Consider the following 17,944-nt stretch of genomic DNA (forward strand, 5'->3'; position numbering starts at 1 on the left):
AAAGCAATGACTGAGTTGAATGAATGGATGGGAAGATAGCACAGAGGAGGGGATGTTGGCCTGGAACCTCTAAATAATCATGATCCAGTACACACAAGGATGCTAAGGCGAGGCATGGTGACAGAAGGGCCTTCATGGAGGATGAGCCACGGGGACAGTGCGAGGTCACCCAGTAGACGCCAGCAGTCTGCATCTCCCAGAGCAGAGCCAGGTGCACCCGGTGTCTTGAAGTGGTTGTCCCCCGCCTCCCTCCCCATTCATATGTTGAAGCCTTAACCCCCAGTGGTGACTGTATTTGGAGATGGGGTCTTTGAGGAGATGATTCAGGATGAACCAGGGAAGAAAGGTGGAGCCCTAATCCTGTAGGACTGAAGTCCTTATGAGAGAAGCAAGAGACACAGGAGTGTGCGGTACGCAGAGGAAAAGCCATGTGAGCACCAGGAAAGGGAGGGCTCCCTGGAAACCAATCCTGCCAGCCCCTTGATCTCATCGGAACTGTGGGGGGGTTTAATGCAGCCAGCCTGTGGCGCCCTGTCACGGCAGCCCTAGCAGAGGAGCACGCATGGAGACGCTGGAACTCAGCTGGGAGGTCAAGGTGGACAGAGCATGGCGGGGGGGGGGGGGCAGGAATTCAGAAGGGCAGCTGGTTTCCTTCGGAGACTCATTCTAGAACGTGCACAACCCTGGAGATTCTGAACAAGAGGCCGGCTGTGGGGTCAGACTGGTGGGGCCCAGATCCCGGCCTCTTCCACCCTACAGCTATGAGGTCCAGGACGGGTTTTAAACCTTCAGTTTCCCCATCTGTAAATGGGGATAGTAAGAGTAGTCACTTCGGTCACCCCCTTGTACAAGTAGCATCGTGAGCATCAAGTTTCCTCACCTACAAAAGGAGTGAACACAGAGCCTGGTGCACAGTAAGCCCCCACCGCCCCCCGGAAACATACCCGCCCCTCTTTATCCCCACTGTGTTTGCTGGCCCACAATGTCACTTAGATGTCCCCTCATGTCACACGAATTCCAGGGGCTCCAGCCATTGCTCAGAATGTGTTGAGACCTACTTGGGAGCATCTTTCAACACCAGCTTCTAAGTAAGGTCAGGAAATCATTTGGAGCTTCATGGCCAGCCTCCCCCCACCCCCTCACCAAACCATCATTCCCTCCTTGAAAAGACCAAGCTTGTGTCTACATAACTCTGCTTGTGGCTAAGGAGAGGAACCCTATTAGTGAGGGGCAAAGCTATGCCCTCACTGAGGCCATCCCTAGCCAGTCCTAAGTGGGATTTCACTCCGGGAATTTAAAAAGTAATTTTTTGGTGTTCGTTTAAAGAAAAAAAAAGTGTTGATTTGCTCTCCACGATGTGGTTAGAATACGTGCATGTCCTTCCCAGGTTCCCAGGGGGCTACTCCCCGGAAGGCCAGCTCTCTGTATGTATCAGGCCTAACCTAAAACAACCATTTCACTTCTGTGTAAATCCAGTGAGTTCTTTGTGCTAGCATCCCAACAATCAGAGGTCCTGGGAACCCGTGCAAAAGTGAGATTGTAGGTGCCTTCGTTATGTTTGGTTATATGTCTCCTTTCGCCTTTCTCTATTATTTATTATCTTGCTCATTTGGAGAAAATTAAGCAAACTTTTAAGAGGCCTTCTAAAAAAGAAAGAAACTCCAAACTTCCAGCTGCCCCGGGTTGTCCTCGGTCCTGTGGCAGTGTGTTCCAACGCTGTAGGAGCCGTTATCAAGGACACATAAAAGTAAAGGAGTATCAGCCTTTTGCAAAGCAGTTTGGCAACATGCATCACAAGCCACAAAAATGTCCATATCCTGTGACCTAGTAGTAATCCTGCTTCTGGGAATCTGTCCAAAAGAAATAATCCAAAGACGCAGAAAGGCTCTATGCATCAAAATGCTCATCATGGCATTATTTATAACAACAAAAGATGGGAAGCAAAATAAAGGCCTCGCAATATGAGACTGGCTAAGTAAATTAGGCAGCATTTATTCAATAGAACATTTTGCAGCTGTTAAAAATTCTAATACCAAAATGATATGGCAATGTGGAAAAATGTTCATGCTGAGTGAAAAGGAAAGGATGCGGAGTTTTTCTGCACACCGTGGTTATCGCTGTGTAAAACCAAATGGAGGGAAAGTGGACAGGACCTAGAGGCGGGCCGGGGGAGAAGGGATGGGGGATTCACAGATGCTCTGAGGTTTGAGGGTTGATCCGCTTGGTAGATGGAAGTCCCACTTACTGGGAGTCACGGTGGCCGAAGAGGAGCAGATAGGGGTGGGGAGAGGATCAGTAATCTGTGCCCATGTGTTAAGCCAAGCATGCATGGGAGAATCCAAATGGATGGGATGAACGCTCAGGAATGAGGCCCAGGCCCAGGGTGGAAATTGCAGAGCCGTCAGCTTGTAGATGGTGTGAAATCCCCGAGTGTGGATGACCCGAGGCAGGGCAGTGGGTCTCAGCCATGACACAGCACCAACGGAGGTCCCTCCGGGCGTTGAATCAGAATCCCTGGGTAGATCGTATCAGTGTTTGTTCAGAGCTCCCAGGTAACCCAGGGGTGGGGGCAGCTGGGTCAAGGTGAGAGAAGGGGGTGGCCGGGCTTGAACCTTGCTGAGATTAAGGACAGGAAAATCCCCCAGAGGTGACTGAGGAGGTGTGGCAAAGAGAACGTCAAGGAGGGGGGAATGGTCATCCGTACCAACTAGCACCCAACTGCAAGAGTTTTGAGCTGCTTCTGGGTGGAAGAGGCCATGTGGAAAGCGCGGTTTGGATACAGAAACGTTGAACTGATGGGGATGTTTTGCTAGCTCATGGGTATCGCAGGGCAGAGTGTTTGAAACTGGGACAGACAGAAAAATCTGGAACATAACTTAGCACAGAGTTGCATATGCCCCGGTATCTCTGGTCAGCCTCTGATGGCTCCAGATAGGGGGTGGTTTCTTGAGCAGAGCGGTGGGCATGGAAGACATTTTTGGCAATCCCTGGAGCTGCTGGCACAGGACTGGCACTTTGTAGGTGTTCGATACAGCCTTCATTAACTGTGGATGATTCAGAGCCGAGGAAAGGGTGTCCCATACTGGGGAGGGGGGGACACTACAAAAAGGAGCCTTCTCTCATGTTCTGAGTGTCTCCCGGCTTTCTCTCTGGCTCACCAGGATAAAGACAGACATTGGGGTCTTTTGGAGTCGATGGAGGGGTTAGCAAGGAGTTTCATGGGTTCTGTGGTCAGACGATCATGGGTTCTGTGGGTCAGACGCAGCACAAAGACAATAGCTTGTCCCCCTTCCACAATGTCTGGGGTCCTAGGTAGGATAATGCAAATGATGAGGGGTGACTTGAAGAGCTAAGGGGCTTGAATCATCTGGAAGTTTCTTCGCTCCCTTGTCTGGTGCCTGAACTAAGGTGACGTGACTGACGGCAGGCTCATTTGGGACTGGGGACTGGAGCATCTATACGTGACAGCGCTGTGTGGCTTGGGCTTCCTCATGACATGGTGGCCTAGAGTAGTCAGATTTTTTTTTTTTTTTTTTTTACATCATGACTCGGGGCTTCAGAAGCAAGCATTCCAGCAAACAAGATAGAAGAGGCATGGCTTCTTATGACCTAGTGTCACTTCCACACCTGGATTCAAGGGGACCGGACATGGAACCCACCTCCAAGTCTTCTTAAAATGGTACTTCTCTGGCTCTCTCGAAGGTGGGTCAGACTAGATCTCCAGGAGTGGGCACCATCCCGTGTTCATGTGGCTGGCTTTTCTGAGAGCCCACAGCCTTTATCATCTTCCAGTCAAAACTCGGGCTCTGCCTCTGGGCAAACCTCTCCTCTCTCTGCAGCCACCCCCAAACCTGGTGGCTTCCCCAGGGGTGCCTGTGGGTCCAGAGCCAGAAGCCAGAGCCTGTCCTGTGACCTGAGCTGTGCAGTCCCCAGGGTCGGTCTCCTATGGCAGCTACCACGGCCAGACCCCAGCAGTGGTGGTCACAGTCTCCAGGCCTCCTGGGGAAATAGCCAGCAAGGCCGGCTCTCCGTCCCCATGCTCTGCTCCCCTGGCCGGGCCAATCCGAGCAGGCTGACCTTCTGGCTGGCAGGGAGCCTGGCTCTCTCCACCTTCTCAGGTGTGTGTGTGCGTGTGCACATGGCGGGGCGCACTTCTGTTTTTCAAGGATTTGGAGGGGAATGAATTTTTGGAGAATGACATGAAGACCCAAGTCAGAGAAATGCCCCCCAACTTCTTCCCCCTTCCTTCTAGCCTAGAGAGGAACCACCCCCCTGGAACCAGAACCCCAAACCCTGAGTAATTGGGGCCTCCAGGCTTCGTTCTCCACCCCTCCCCTGCCAGACTCCTGGTGGCCCTTTCTCAGGAGTGAGGGGGCTGCAGGAGGGGACTTGGAGTTCTTCCTCTTGTCATCATCATCATCGCCATTATTCGCCACCTCCTGGGTGCACGATTCCAGCCCCCCACCCATCCATTCAAGTGTTGCAGCAGTATTTACTAAAGCTGCGGGAGCAAGAAGTCCAGTCCAGCTGTCCTCAGGTGGCAGCAGTGGAAAGGGCCGAGGGCATGGGTGCTAGCACAGTGTGCCTGGGGAGCAGGGAAGGGGTCACAGACGAGCAGTGTTGACCTGTGCCCCTGGAGGGCAGGGGGTGGGGGGGCGCAGGGGCTGGGATGTGGTCCCAGCAGGTGGGGAACGGAGAGGGGGAGGAAGCTATGGGTGACTGGAGTGACCTGAGTGTGGGGCCTCGTCCCAGGGTGCAGGCACCCTGCAGGGGCACATTTGCTCCATGGAGAGAATTAGCCCTCACCCGCCAGCATTCCGCTCTTGAGCCTTTCCTAGCAGAGGGGAAGAGGGTTTGGTGACCTGGCTCACACACACCGGGCGGTAGGAATGGGCTTTCATCCCTCTCCTGGCGAGGGTCTATGTTTAAGGAGGCGCTGGCTGTGTGAGCTCCGGGATGAGGGGATCCCCACAATGAGCATCTAGTAGGTGGTAACAGGCATTTGAACCATCGTGGGGTCAATGGAAAGAAGAGGTGTGTGCGGAGTCGGGGAGTATCCAGGGCTCCATCTTCTCTCTGCTGCTGGCCGCCCCCAGCCCCTTCCCATGCCTGGCCTAACACTCAGGTGCTGCTGGCCCTTGGCCTCGTCACTCCCATTCTTTACCTGGAGCATCCTATGTGACTTAACCAAAGGCCTAAGAGCTACGGGTAGAAGGCTGCTGCTCGAGCTGCCCCGGGGTGAGCTGGGGTCAGTTGGTGAGGACGTGGGATTGAGAGCCGCTTTGCACCGCACGCGGTGTGGATGGGCCTTCTGGGCCTCATCACTGGCTGTGATGGCAGATGGGATGGAATGGGGCGGGGGAGCCCAGAGATCCCACTCGGTACACTGGCTTGACCTGGAATCCACATGAGTCATCCACATTGGCCCCCTAGCCCATCCCCGAGGGGCCCCATCATTGTGCAACCAGCCTCTCCCCTCCACCCACCAGTTTTCTTAGTGGAAACCGGCCAGAGACTCAGGCACAGAGAGAAAATCGGATGTGGTGATTATTCCAGTTGTTAGTCAAAATTAACTAGGTGGCTATTTACTGAGCACCCCCTACAAGGTGAGCCTTGGAGATGTGTCAGAAATGGACCCTGTCCTCAGGAGGCCAGCAGCGCTCAGTAAATGTAAACGGGTAGAGACCAGAAGAGGAGCTAGGGCCTCGCAGGAAAGCACATGGTCTCCAGTGCCCGGCTTAGGAAGCAGGCGCTGAGCCACTCCCTGACCCCGTGGGGGATGAGCTGGAGGCAGGCTCAGATCCTGGGTGCACCCCTTCACTGCCTACCCTAGATTTGACATCCCAGACCAGTCGCCTCCTGACCCCGTCTTCCCAGGCTGGTCCCCTGCCCTGATCTCCAGACGCCCTGTTCCAGCAACAAGCTCCCTGCTCGTTCCCAAATGGCCCATGAACTTCACCCGCTGTCCACTCATGCCTTTGCTCCTCTACGCCAAATGCCACCCCTCCCTCCCTTGCCCCTGGTTCTGTATTCCGAATCTGGAATCTGAGTTAAGCTTCAGGCAGATTCCCATGCCCGCTTTTCCTCGAATCCTTCCCCATCTTTCTATTGGAATTAATCAGTCATTGTCCCGCCTCCTGCCCAGCATGGCAGTTAGTTGTCCAGCTCAGGCACTTACTGGATTGTGAGCAAAAGTAGTGCCTTTTTTTTTTTTTTTTTTTTAAGAGGGAAGATGAGACATAGTGGGTTAACCTGAGTTAGGCTCTCAACTCAACTACTTACTAATTTATGTCCTTGTGCAGATGACCTAATAAGCCTGAAACTCAGTTCTGTTGTCTGTAGAATGGGGACAATATAGTACCTGCCTCCTAGGATTGTCACTAATGATCGGGGCAGCTTGGTGCCTGATGAGTTATTGTATGTTCTGTAGGTGTGTCCCCCCTCCCATTCTGCTTTGCAGTCCTTTGGTCCTAATGCTGTGCCTTGCATAGATAATATGTTCAGTAATCGTTTGATGAATAAAATGAGTGGCTTGAGCCCAGAAAAAAACCTCAAAGCATATACAGTCAGCTAATTTTTGATAAGGACGCCAAGAATGTACACAGTGGGAAAGACAGTCTCTTCAGTGGTATTGGGAAAACTGGGTATCCACATGCCAAACAATGAAATTGGACCCTTATCTTGAAGCACACATAAAAGTCAACTCAAAATGGATTTAAAGACTTAAATGTAAGACATGAAACTGTAAACATTCTGGAGAAAAAAAAAAAAAGAAGGAGAAAGCTCCTTTACGTTGGCCTTGGCAGTGATGTTTTTGGATATCCAAAACACCAAAGCTCAGACAACCAAAGCAAAAATAAACAATTGGGATTACGTCAAACTAAAAAATCCTGCAAAGCAAAGGAAACCATCTACAAAATGAAAAGGCAGTCTATAGACTGGGAGAAAAAACTTTCAAACCATATATCTGATAAGAGGTTAATGTGCAAAAATATACAAGGGACTCCTACAACTCAATAGCAAAAAGACAAACAGCCTCATTTTAAAAATTGAGCAAAGAATTTGAAGAGACGTCTTTTCCAAGAGCAATCTACAAATGGCCAACAGGTACATGAAAAGGTGCTCACCATGACTCATCATCAGAGGAATGCAAATCAGAACCATAATGAGATATCACCTCACACCTGTTCAGATGGCTAGTGTCAGATAATAAAATAAAAGATAACAAAACAAAACAAAAAAGATAACATGTGTTGGCTTGGATGGAGAGAAGAGGAAACACTCGGGGCATGTTGGTGGGGATGTAAATGGGTCCAGCCACTATGAAGAATAGCATGGAAGTTCCTCAAAAAACTAAAAATAGAAATCCCATATGATCCAGCAATTCCTCTTCTGGGTATACAGCCAAAGGAAATGAAGTCAGTACTTTGAATAGATATCTGCACTCCCATGTTCACATCATTATATACAATAGCCAAGATATGGAAGCCACCTAAGTTTCCATCAGGGGTGAAGGGATACAGAAATTGTGACATGTTTGATATGTGTGTGTGTGTGTATATGGAACCAGACCAAGACTCCACCTTAAAGAAGGAGATCCTGCCATTTGTGACAACACAGATGAACCTGGAAGGCCTTGCACTATGTGAAATAAGCCAGGCACAGGATGAAAAAAAAATGCATGATCTCACTTACATGTAGAGTCTAAAGAGCCAAATTCATAAAGGCAGAGAGCGGAATAGTGGTTACGACGGGTAGGGATGGGATGGGGTGGGGGGCAGGTAATGGGGAGATGTTAGTCAAAGGGTGCAAAGTGGCAGTTCTATGGGATGAATAAGTCTAGAGATAGCATGGTGACTCTAGTTAATCATATTGTATTAAAACCTGGAAATTTGCTAAGAGTAGATTTCAGGTGCTCTCCCCATATGCGAGAGTGCACACACACACATGCACACACACGCTAACTGTAGAAAGATGTTGATTAGCTTGGCTTTGGTGACCATTTCACTACACACACACACACACACACACACACACACACAAAATCATTATGTTGTACACCTTAAATATATACAACTATTATTTAAAAATAAAATAATTTTCTTTAATGAAATGAGCTTTAATGAGCTACTTGATTGAGTTGCATCTGTTTCGGAACCATAAGATGTCCGAGTCAGAAGGGACCTTAAAGATCACTTGGGTTCTGCTCTCCATTCATATTTCCTGAAACTGACCACTGGAGAGCACATGATGATGTACTGAAGGTCACTTTAAAGAGTCGCAATGTGAATCTTAGTCTCCTGGTCCCCGTCCAAGACTCTGACCATTCCCAACATTTGGCTGGTCCCTTGGGGCCACTGAGCATGGGCACCACCAGGATGTGGATCCTTTGTTATAATCCTGCATCTTCATGCTCCTCTGCTCTTCCCCGCCCCACCCTTTTGTCCTACTCATCCAAATACCTCTAGGAGGTTTGGCACAACATCCAAAGATGGTAGAGACCTGGCTTTCCCTGGCTCTGCAGGGATGCAGTTTTGCTCCAGCTTGCTGATTCCTCTGGGAAAACTTGTGCCCTTTGCTTTAGTCTCACGTCCCTTCTGCATTTTCCCTGATGTCCCCTCCTCACATACATCCCTCTTACTTGCCCATCCCTCCCTATCCCTTTGCCCCTTCCCAAAGCACCCTGTGCCTTTAAGTTCTGTTGAAAGAAACCTGGCCTCAGGCTAGATCCTATGTCCATCTTCTATACCTGAGAGTACGTCTCTCCCAGAGTCCCATCTCTCAGGGAACTTTTCATTTTCCTTATTCAAATGGCTTATCACCTTGCAGAGTGTGATACTCTACTCCCCAGTAGAAGGATTCCAGCTTCTGTGAGGCAGCTTTGGGAGGCCAATGTGCCATCAGGCTTATCCAGAATGTTCACATCTAGAAACAGAGCGTCAGAGTGAAAATAGTCTTTAGACCATCCTGTCCCTTGACTCCAACAGAGATACCAACCAACACCCAGACATGTCAGGTAGCACCTTTCATTCGACACCCTGGAAGGGGCCAAGGAAAAACCCCGAGAGGGAGCACAAAAGAAGCATTTTGCACAAGGCTTTATTTGTGTTGGCAAAAAAATTGGGAAATATTTCACGTACATCCACGAACATTTCATGAACAACAACCAAGCTAAACCAACTGCGGTTCTTCAACACAAGGATATGCACCCCAGGCACTGAGTACGACTCGTGGGGACAGCCTCTGTATAGACGTGTGTGTGCTCACCATGGTTCTATCTGTTCCACTGTATTCATTTCTACATTGACTTTTAAAATTACAATATCTTTTTTAGATTATACAAGTGACATTTGCTCATTCTGGAAATTTGGAAAATCAGAACACCGTAAAGATGGAAATAAAATATCACCCTTTAGCCTACTCTCTCAGGGTACTACCCTTTGTATTTTAGGCCTCCTTTCACTTAGATTTTTTTTTTCCTCTGAGTGTATGTGAGCTTATCCTACCCTGTGCATTTATTATTATGATATTGTATCGAGAGCATTCCTCCATGGTATTATTTACACCATATTTCATTGATTATAATATTTTTTTTACATTTTGTGATCCCTGAAATTGCAATTGTATTTTCAATTGATAGCATGTTGCAGTTAATGACTTCATTTTTTTTTTCCTCTGAATAATATAAAGTAATGGTCAGTCCTAGAAGTGGTTGATTTAGATTTGATGAAATGTGGTATATCCCTTTTATGTTTGTGGAACAGTCTATCCTATAAACGTGAACATACTTGATTTTTTAAAGATTTTTTATTTATCATTTGAGAGAGAGCAAGAGAGAGCATGAGCAGGCGGGGAGGGGCAGAGGAAGAGGGAGGAGCAGACCTCCCCCCCTCCCTCCGCCGAGCACGGACCCCGATGTGGGGCTCGATCCCAGGTCATGAGATCATGACCTGAGCCAAATGCAGACACTTAATGGACTGAGCCACCCAGGTGCCCCAACATAGTTGATTTTATCAACCTCTTATTATTGGACATTTAGGTGGGTCCAATTTTCGACTTTTAAGTAATATCCAATATGTGAAATGCATCCCATTGATCGTTGTTTATTGGGGTGGATTCTTAAGAATAGATACAATGAGACAAAATGAATGAAGATTTTAAAGGCTCTTGATGTCTTTTCCATATACATGTTGACAAGGACCAAAAGTGAATATAGAGGGATAAAGATAGGCATTGAATTTAGCAAGTTCTTATTTTCTATGCAGTTCTTTGTGTGCAGACATTGAAATGATGATCGTAAGGCCAAATCAGCAGTAACTCCACTTATTTATGGGGGTAGTGTGCAAGGAGGAGGAAGAGAGAATGGGAGAGAACTTAGGAGACTGAGAAATGCCCAGCACTGCAGGGGAGCCCTCAAATCCTGGAATGGATGATGGAGGAGGGAGTGCTCTGATCTGAGGTCTGGGGTGGGCAGGAGAGCTGTGGGGATGAGGGGAGGTCATTTGGTCGGATTTTGCATACTGCTAATTTCTGGGAGCCAGGCTCTCCCACTAGCTGGAGCACAACATCTAGAAAGCCCATTAACGGAGTGGGGCCAGGAAACCCGGGTTCCAGCCGTGGCCTGCTGGTAACTTACTCTCTAGCTGCTGACCTTGAACACACATGACTTGTTTCCCCCTCCATAAATGAGGGAGTGGGATTGGATGATTTGGGGATTCCTCCAGTGTGTAGATCGATAGCTTGGGAGTGCCCAACATGTGGGGAGAGACAGATGGCAGCGCCTGGTTTATAACCCATCTCGGCCCTCCCCACCCCACTTGTTCCTTGGGGCCTAGAACAACTTCCTTGGCATCTCTTACCAAGGCAGAACAACAGAGCCATTAACCACCCCCGGGCCTGCACAGGGAATTGGCATGGCCGGGCTTAGCACAACATGGGACTCCCCTCCCTAACTGCACCAACACTGATGACTCCTCAGAGAAACCCATCATCTTCTCTTCTTGCCCAGAATTTCCAGGAGAGGCCATGGGATTGACAAGACTCTAGTCCTGGCTCGTGTGCCGTGTCTTCCCTGGCTTTTCTGAAGCACAAGACAGACACCCCCCGACCCCCACCCGCACCCCTGGAGTCATGAAAGAGTGAGAAATGGGATCAGAAATAGGATTTCGGTTCGGGCTGGTCTTTAAAGGCCATAAACATGGCATAAAGTGGCATAAACAAAATTGAAGTTGATTTCTCTCTTACATTGCATCTAGATAGAAGAATCTGGGCTGTTAAGGCGGCTCTCCTTTCCAGAGGGCTCGGGGCCCAGGTTCCTTCTGTCTTTTAGCTCTGTCATCTAAGATGGCTCACCCCATGTCCCTGTTTCTACCTAGGGGAGGGGGGAGGGGGGGAAAGGACTCCCCCTTCCTTTACAGGAAGGTACCTGGAGTTGCCACTGTGGCACTATTGCTCATATCTTATTGACCAGAACTTTCATCACATGATTACACATTTGGCTGCAAAGATGGCTGGGAAATGTAGTCTTTTTCCCTGCTAAAAATTGAGACTCTCTTACTATAAGAATAGGACAGAACTGGGGTGGGGGTGGGGGTGCGGGTTGGGGGCGTAGTGAGCAAGCTCTGGGGAAAAAAAGAGATTTTAAAGCCTGGAGCTTCAGGGGCTCCAAATAGCTGCATGATAGCGGCAGCAGCAGCTTATTAAAATGGCTTACCAAATTGAGATTTATCAAAATAGATTGAAACTGGCTCTTCCCCTTCTCAAACTCCACACTCCTTCCCTCCTTTATCTCTATGCAGCAAATCTTGGAGGACTAGTCTTCAGTCCACTGGTGAGTGGCAAGGCGCTCCCTGAACGGGTTGAGAACAGATTCAGAATTGCCAGCTTTTTCTTGGATTCTTAAGAGCCAGGGAAGCCCAATTCCACAGATTTGTATTTTAACACACAACCAAAGACTGCTTACAAATATCCCCCTGTATGCGGGGCACCTGGGTGGCTCACTGGTTGGGTGTCTGTCTTTGCCTCAGGTCGTGATCCTGGGGCCCTGGGATCGAGTCCCACATTGGGCTCCCCACAGGGATCCTGGTTCTCCCTCTGCCTGTGTCTCTTTCTCTGTGTCCGTCATGAATAAATAAATAAAATCTTTTAAAAACCCAACCAAATATCCTCCTGTATCAAACAAGGGTGATCAAACCATGGTATTTGTAAACCCATGTTGTTACATTTGCAGAGTTTATTGGGGCCTTGAAATCAGCATCCTACCAAGACCTTGGCAAGGTCCAGCTATTGACAGCTGGAACTCCCAGAAATCTCAGTAAGGTCTTTTAGCCTCAGTGTCATCTTGACCTGGCCCCAGTGTCCAATTGCTGCTTTCCCTGCTTTTTAATGATCAATTGCTGTAAGTTTAGCGCCATCACTATTGATTTAGTTTGTGGTGGGTTGTGTAGTGAACTACCCGGGAGTGGTACTTATTTGCATATTTGAAACCTAGAATTTTTCATTAATTGCTGTGTTTTAAAGTGTCACCTGTGGACCACCAGTTTTGGGATCTTTTAGTTACATGTTAGAAAATGCAGATTTCTGGGCTCTCACCCAGACATCCTGAATCAGCATCTCTGGGAGCAGGCCCCAGAATAAACATCTCCATGCTGGTGAGAGCCTCTGAACACATTTTGAATGTGTTTCTTTGATGGTTCAACGACGAATCTCATGGGCCCTTATTGCTAAAGCATCTATACATGTAAATTGCCCAATTCTGCTTATATGAGTTGGGCTGCATGTGGATTTATCCACTGAAGTACTTTGCAACAGAAAGGGTGCTGTTTTAGCACATAAAATTGTGCTTCTTTTAAGTGTAGATGATTCATAACTCCCCTCTCTTATTTTCTGTTATCCCCACTTTGCTCTTCCACTGATATGTGGGCATGTTAATGTGAGGGGCCTCTGTGCCAGCCAAAATCAGAAACCATTGCCCGAGAAAGACCCCAAGAAGCACAGTGAACCCTGATGGATGGTAACACCTGATGGAGAAACTCTTTTAAAGAAGAAAACATGAAGACCAGGACAAAGAGGGGTGCTAGATGGCTCTTCGTAGGTCACAAGGGAGAAGTGGCTAAGCCTGTGAATTAAGATGGGGCTGGAGGCTGCACTTGAAGGCAGTTGGGAGGATTTCAGGACTCCCGGGGCTGTCTGGGGACTGCCTTCCTCTCCACCCTTGCACCGACTGTTGGGGGAAGGGCTGCTTCCAGGGCCCCAGCAGGCCCCAGCAGGCCCTTTATCCGCTGCCCTCAGCTCTGACTGGGGCATTGTGTCCTGGCAGTGTCCCTCACAGCCTCTTAGTGACGGGCCTGTTGTCCAAGATGGGCCCGCGGCTGGTCCGGGCCTGCGCCCATGTATTATGCATCAACAGCTCAGACAAAGCTTCTGTGTGTGGGAGCCCAGTAGGGTGGGGGCTTGGCCCCCCACAGAGTCCTGTTTACCAGGCACTGGATGCCCAGAGGGTGGGATGGTGGTGGGTGCTGTGTACAGGAGGTGGGATCTGCAGAGAGGAGAGAGGTGTGGCATCATGGATGGCAGTACAGGCCTTCCTGGCTGCAGCAGGAGGGATGGCCTCCTTCTAGTTCAGGCCAGCAGGGAAACCATCCCTCCACCACCAGGGCTCCCAGGCCTGCTGTGTATACACTGCTAGGTCATTAACAGAGGCGGTCCGGCTAACCCTGGCCCAACTAGCCAGTAATTTCCTGGGGTACCTGTGGTGTGGCCTGAGGGCATTGGCATCCAGGAGGCAGGACTAATGCCAACCTTCCTAATCAGAGCGGCTAGAGAATCAGTCATTCCCCCTGGGTGGGGAGCCTTCTTGAGGGGGTCAGGCAGGTTTCGCTCCTCTCCGTATCATGAACTCAGGGCCCTAGTGCATGGCAACAACGCAGTAGGTGTTTGTGGACTAAGAAAGGGTTTTTGAGCTTTCATGGTGGACTCAAGGGTTCAGGCTCAGAGGAAAAACAGAGGGAAGATGCGTAGCCCTCCTTTATATGCTGACCTAGCCTGATGGAAGACATAAACCCGACCTAGATGAGGAGGGAGATGGCATTTTCTTTCTTTTTACAGATTTACTTATTTCTTTAAGAGGGGGAGGGGCAGAGGGCGAGGGAGAGAGTCTTAAGCAGACTCCGCGCTGAGCACGGAGCCCGACAGGGGCTCAGTCTCACGACCCTGGGATCAGGACCTGAGCCGCAACCAAGAGGCAGATGCTTCACCGCCTGCACCACTGAGAGCCAGACCCGCCGGGGGGTTAACACACAGGGTTCGCTCCCTCCTGTGGGGCCCTGTCCAGAGAGACCTGTTCTCCATTCTGTGCTGGAAGGACCCCTCATCCGCTGCCCACAGCTCTGACTGCAGCGCATCGCCTTGTGCCTCAGACCGGTTGAACTGGGCTTGGTTAGGGACCGTCCCCTGGCCGAGACTGCTCAAGGGCGACTCTACAACTTGCGCATTGGTAGCACACAGTGCCATGATGGGCATACCTGGGTTGCTGCTGGGGACATGACTAATCAGAATGAGCTCAGAAGCCTTTTCAAAATAAGACATGCCCCTCTTCTCTACCACCCAGATGCTGATGTACATTTATAAGGGGGAGGAGGGTTACAAATCTTGGGCAGGATGTATAAAGCTTGAAAAAGCTTCCCTTTTGTCCTAGTTCCTCCTCAGACAGGTATTTAGCCTTATTTTTAGTGTTATTTATAGATTTTCGAATTTGACTGTGACTCCAACAAAAGAACAAGGCTTTTGCTCAAGGTCACCCAGCGCCCAAGGGGGGCTTGCTGCCTGGCCCGCTGGCCTCTCTGCTATGCCTCACTCCCTTAGAAGCAGGTGTTGCCCTGGATCCAGATTCAAACCTCCAGCTGGAAGCCGTGGGCAATTGGGTGAGTCTCCCAGGCCGTGGCTGGGATGATTGTGACGAGCTGCAAGCGTGGCCGGTCAGCACGTGGGCCAGAACACACGCAGGGAAGCCCATGCTCCGGCGTCTGTGCGATTCCCGTGTGTCAGGGCCTGGCACTACCCAGGGCCCAAGGTCTGGGTCTTGTCTCCTGGGCACTGGTGGCGGTGTCATGGGCACACGCAGGGAACAATTACAGTTTGCTGACGTGCATTGAGTTCTGGAACCAAACACACAGGCCGGCTATTTCCAATTGCATGGATCTGAGAAGGCTTTTGGGACGGGGGTTTGAAAGGAGGATCGGGAGAGGCCAGCCTGAGGGGAGAGTGCCGTGCGTGTGTGCATGTGAGTGTGTATATGCTTCTCTGTAGATGTGTGTGCATGTGTGCACGTGCGTGTGCGTGCATGCACATGTGCAGAAGTGTGTGCTGTGTGCATGCGTGCGTGTTCATTCACAGCAAATTCTGCGATCCCAGATGACAGATGACTGGATGACTGGCCCATCTTGTTGATGGACAAAGACGGAAGAGATAAAGAAATAGGATCGAATCCTTGAGGGATGATTGAGTGTTGGGCTGGGGAGGGTGGACGTTATTCTTCTGGTGGAGGGATATTGAAAGTGTCAGAGCAGAAGATATGGTCAGAGGTGTTGTATTTTTGCTTGGAAGAACTCTCCAAGGGTGAAATAAAGGGTGTCAGGGAGAGGGGAAGGGAAGGGACGAGCATATGCACACAGTTACTTAACTTACCTTCTCCTTTGGATGTGGAGAGCTGTAACCATGGTTACCAGATGAGGCTCCAGGGCTCTGAGGGGTTAGGAAAACCGCCCAGGAATCATTGGGACTGAGTCACATCTGGCCTGTGCTTCCCCACGACATCAGCTCCCTCCCGTTCTGCAAAGCAGCACAGGTGGCCCCGGGGAAGTGGCATCAGAAATGGGGACAGAGGGGGAGGAGAGGCATGTCGGCCACTGTGACCTCTTGTCTCTGCAGGTCCTGGAGCTGGGCCCGACACCACCTCTCAGTCTTGAAAGGGACCTTTCATGCTTTTCCAGACCCTTTCTCCCGTCTAATGGGGTATTTGGCCTCTCTTCTCTCTTGGTCTTGGAACCAAGGGACTTGGTTCTAGTCCCAGTTCTGCCACTAGCCTGCTGTGTGACCTTGAGCGAGTCACTTGCCCTCACTGGGCCTCCACGTTGCCACCTATGGAATGAAGAGCGGCGTGCATGCATGTCTGGGGGGGGGGCTGCGTGTATATGGGTGACAGTGTGCGCTTGCATGCGTTCCTTCTCAGCTGGACCAGATGCACTTTAGGCCTTTCCACACTGTGTTCCCTCCCCAGGGGGTCGGCGATGCTGGCATCATCACTCCCATCTTCTAGAAGATGATAGTGGAGTCTTGGGAGAGGATCCTCAGTAAGTGGGGACTAAGCCATACTGTTCTTTTCCACCCACACCCGACAGCCTCAATTCGGAAATCCATCCCGGGGTGATCACCGTCCTGCTGGTGGGTCCTGTGGCTGAACACGGGGGTTTATACTTGAACCTCAGGTGCCTGGGTTGCCCTAGTAAATATGCTATTCTGAATTACTGGATTTTCAGTTCACTTCAGTAATCTTTATTGAGAGGCACCTGGGTGGCTCAGTCGGTTAAGCGTCTGTCTTCGGCTCAGGTCATGATCCCAGGGTCCCAGGATGGAGCCCTACATTGAGACTTTTTGCTCAGTGGGGAACCTGCTTCTCCCTCTCTCTCTACCACTCCCCCTGCTTGTGCTCTCTCTCTCAAATAAATAAATGAAATCTTTAAAATAATAATATTTATTGAAAAACAAAAACAAACAAAATAATGTTAATTGAGTATCTACTACGTGCCAGGCTCTGTGCTAAGTACGGGGACAGGAGTGAACCTGGCTTGCTCCCTGGCCTCTGGAAACCCACAATGAGTGCTGTAGCATCCAGACATTTTTGGGCTATGACTTGTAGATGGAGAATCACTTTATGTTGTGACCACGAGTTCACACACGCACATGCACACACAGATATATATTATATATACCAAACCGAAGCAAGAGGCAGGCCATGTACTCTGATGTTTTTTGATCTTTTCTACTCTGTCTCATTTTTTTTTTCACTGCTGGTAACATCCTACCACTTTGATTTCATGGTCTGCTGGTAGGAGGTGACCTTCCGGGGTGAGAAACATGGATTGAGTGTTGCGTATAGTGCGCATACGGTATTGCATGTAAATTAGGTGCTGTGGGAAAAGAGAACAAGGATGGGTTCTTTTGATTGGAAAAATCAAGGAAGGCCCCCAGTTTGAATGGCACTTGAGCGAGGTCTGGATGAATGATGGGATTTCAGTCAACAGAGAAAGGGGAAAGCCAGCTGGGCTGCAGCAACAGCCCAAGCACAGGCCAGGAGACAGGAGTGCACCAGTGCACAGCTCACACTGAAGCATCTGGCAGGCACTTTGCCTGGCTTTACCACACTCAGTTCTCATAATAAGTCTAGGAGACAAGAACTCTCTATACCTTCATGTCATGGATGAGGAAATTGAGACTCAAATAAGTACTGGAACACATGGCTACTAAGCAGTGGAACCCAGCTTTGAACTCAGGCAGTTCTAAATATGAAGTTCCTAAAGATATGACCCTGCAGATATATGGGGGCTAATTCATGGGGATGCTTGAATACAAGCCTGAGAATGTTTCATTTCATTCTAGAGGGAAGAGAAAAAAAAATTATACGTTTTCCAAAAGGGAAAGTGATATGATCAAAGCTTTATTTGTGGGAAGACCACGAGCATAGGAGATGGGCTCAAGGAAAGACAGGGACAAGGGTCATGAGACAGGAGCAGCATCTTCCTGTTCAGGTCAGCAGCTCCTTATGTCATTATGTCATATTATGTCATATTTATCTCAGTGTAGTTAAGGTACATGGCTCATATATCACAGAAAAGGAGAATAAATCATGTTTCCCTTTTTACTTTGGCTGCTAGGAAGCTCAGAGTTC

General features: G+C 49.5%; 1 protein-coding gene across 5 annotated transcripts in view; it reads left to right on the forward strand.

The window, feature by feature from the left end:
• The window catches only part of CORO2B (coronin 2B), a 134,326-nt gene that overhangs the window by 23,871 nt on the left and 92,511 nt on the right, over positions 1-17,944 (forward strand). The window contains exon 1 of one of the 5 annotated variants that reach the window (XM_072809372.1): positions 770-914. The exons of 3 other annotated variants lie outside the window; for them this stretch is intronic. The gene's annotated coding sequence lies outside the window, so the exon portion shown is untranslated. Of the gene's footprint in view, positions 1-769; positions 915-3,574; positions 3,703-17,944 lie in introns of those variants that run through there. One more of the 5 variants, XM_072809371.1, reaches the window with a different exon arrangement.

The sequence above is a fragment of the Canis lupus genome, chromosome 32 (genome assembly GCF_048164855.1).
Source record: "Canis lupus baileyi chromosome 32, mCanLup2.hap1, whole genome shotgun sequence".
Taxonomy (NCBI): domain Eukaryota; kingdom Metazoa; phylum Chordata; class Mammalia; order Carnivora; family Canidae; genus Canis; species Canis lupus.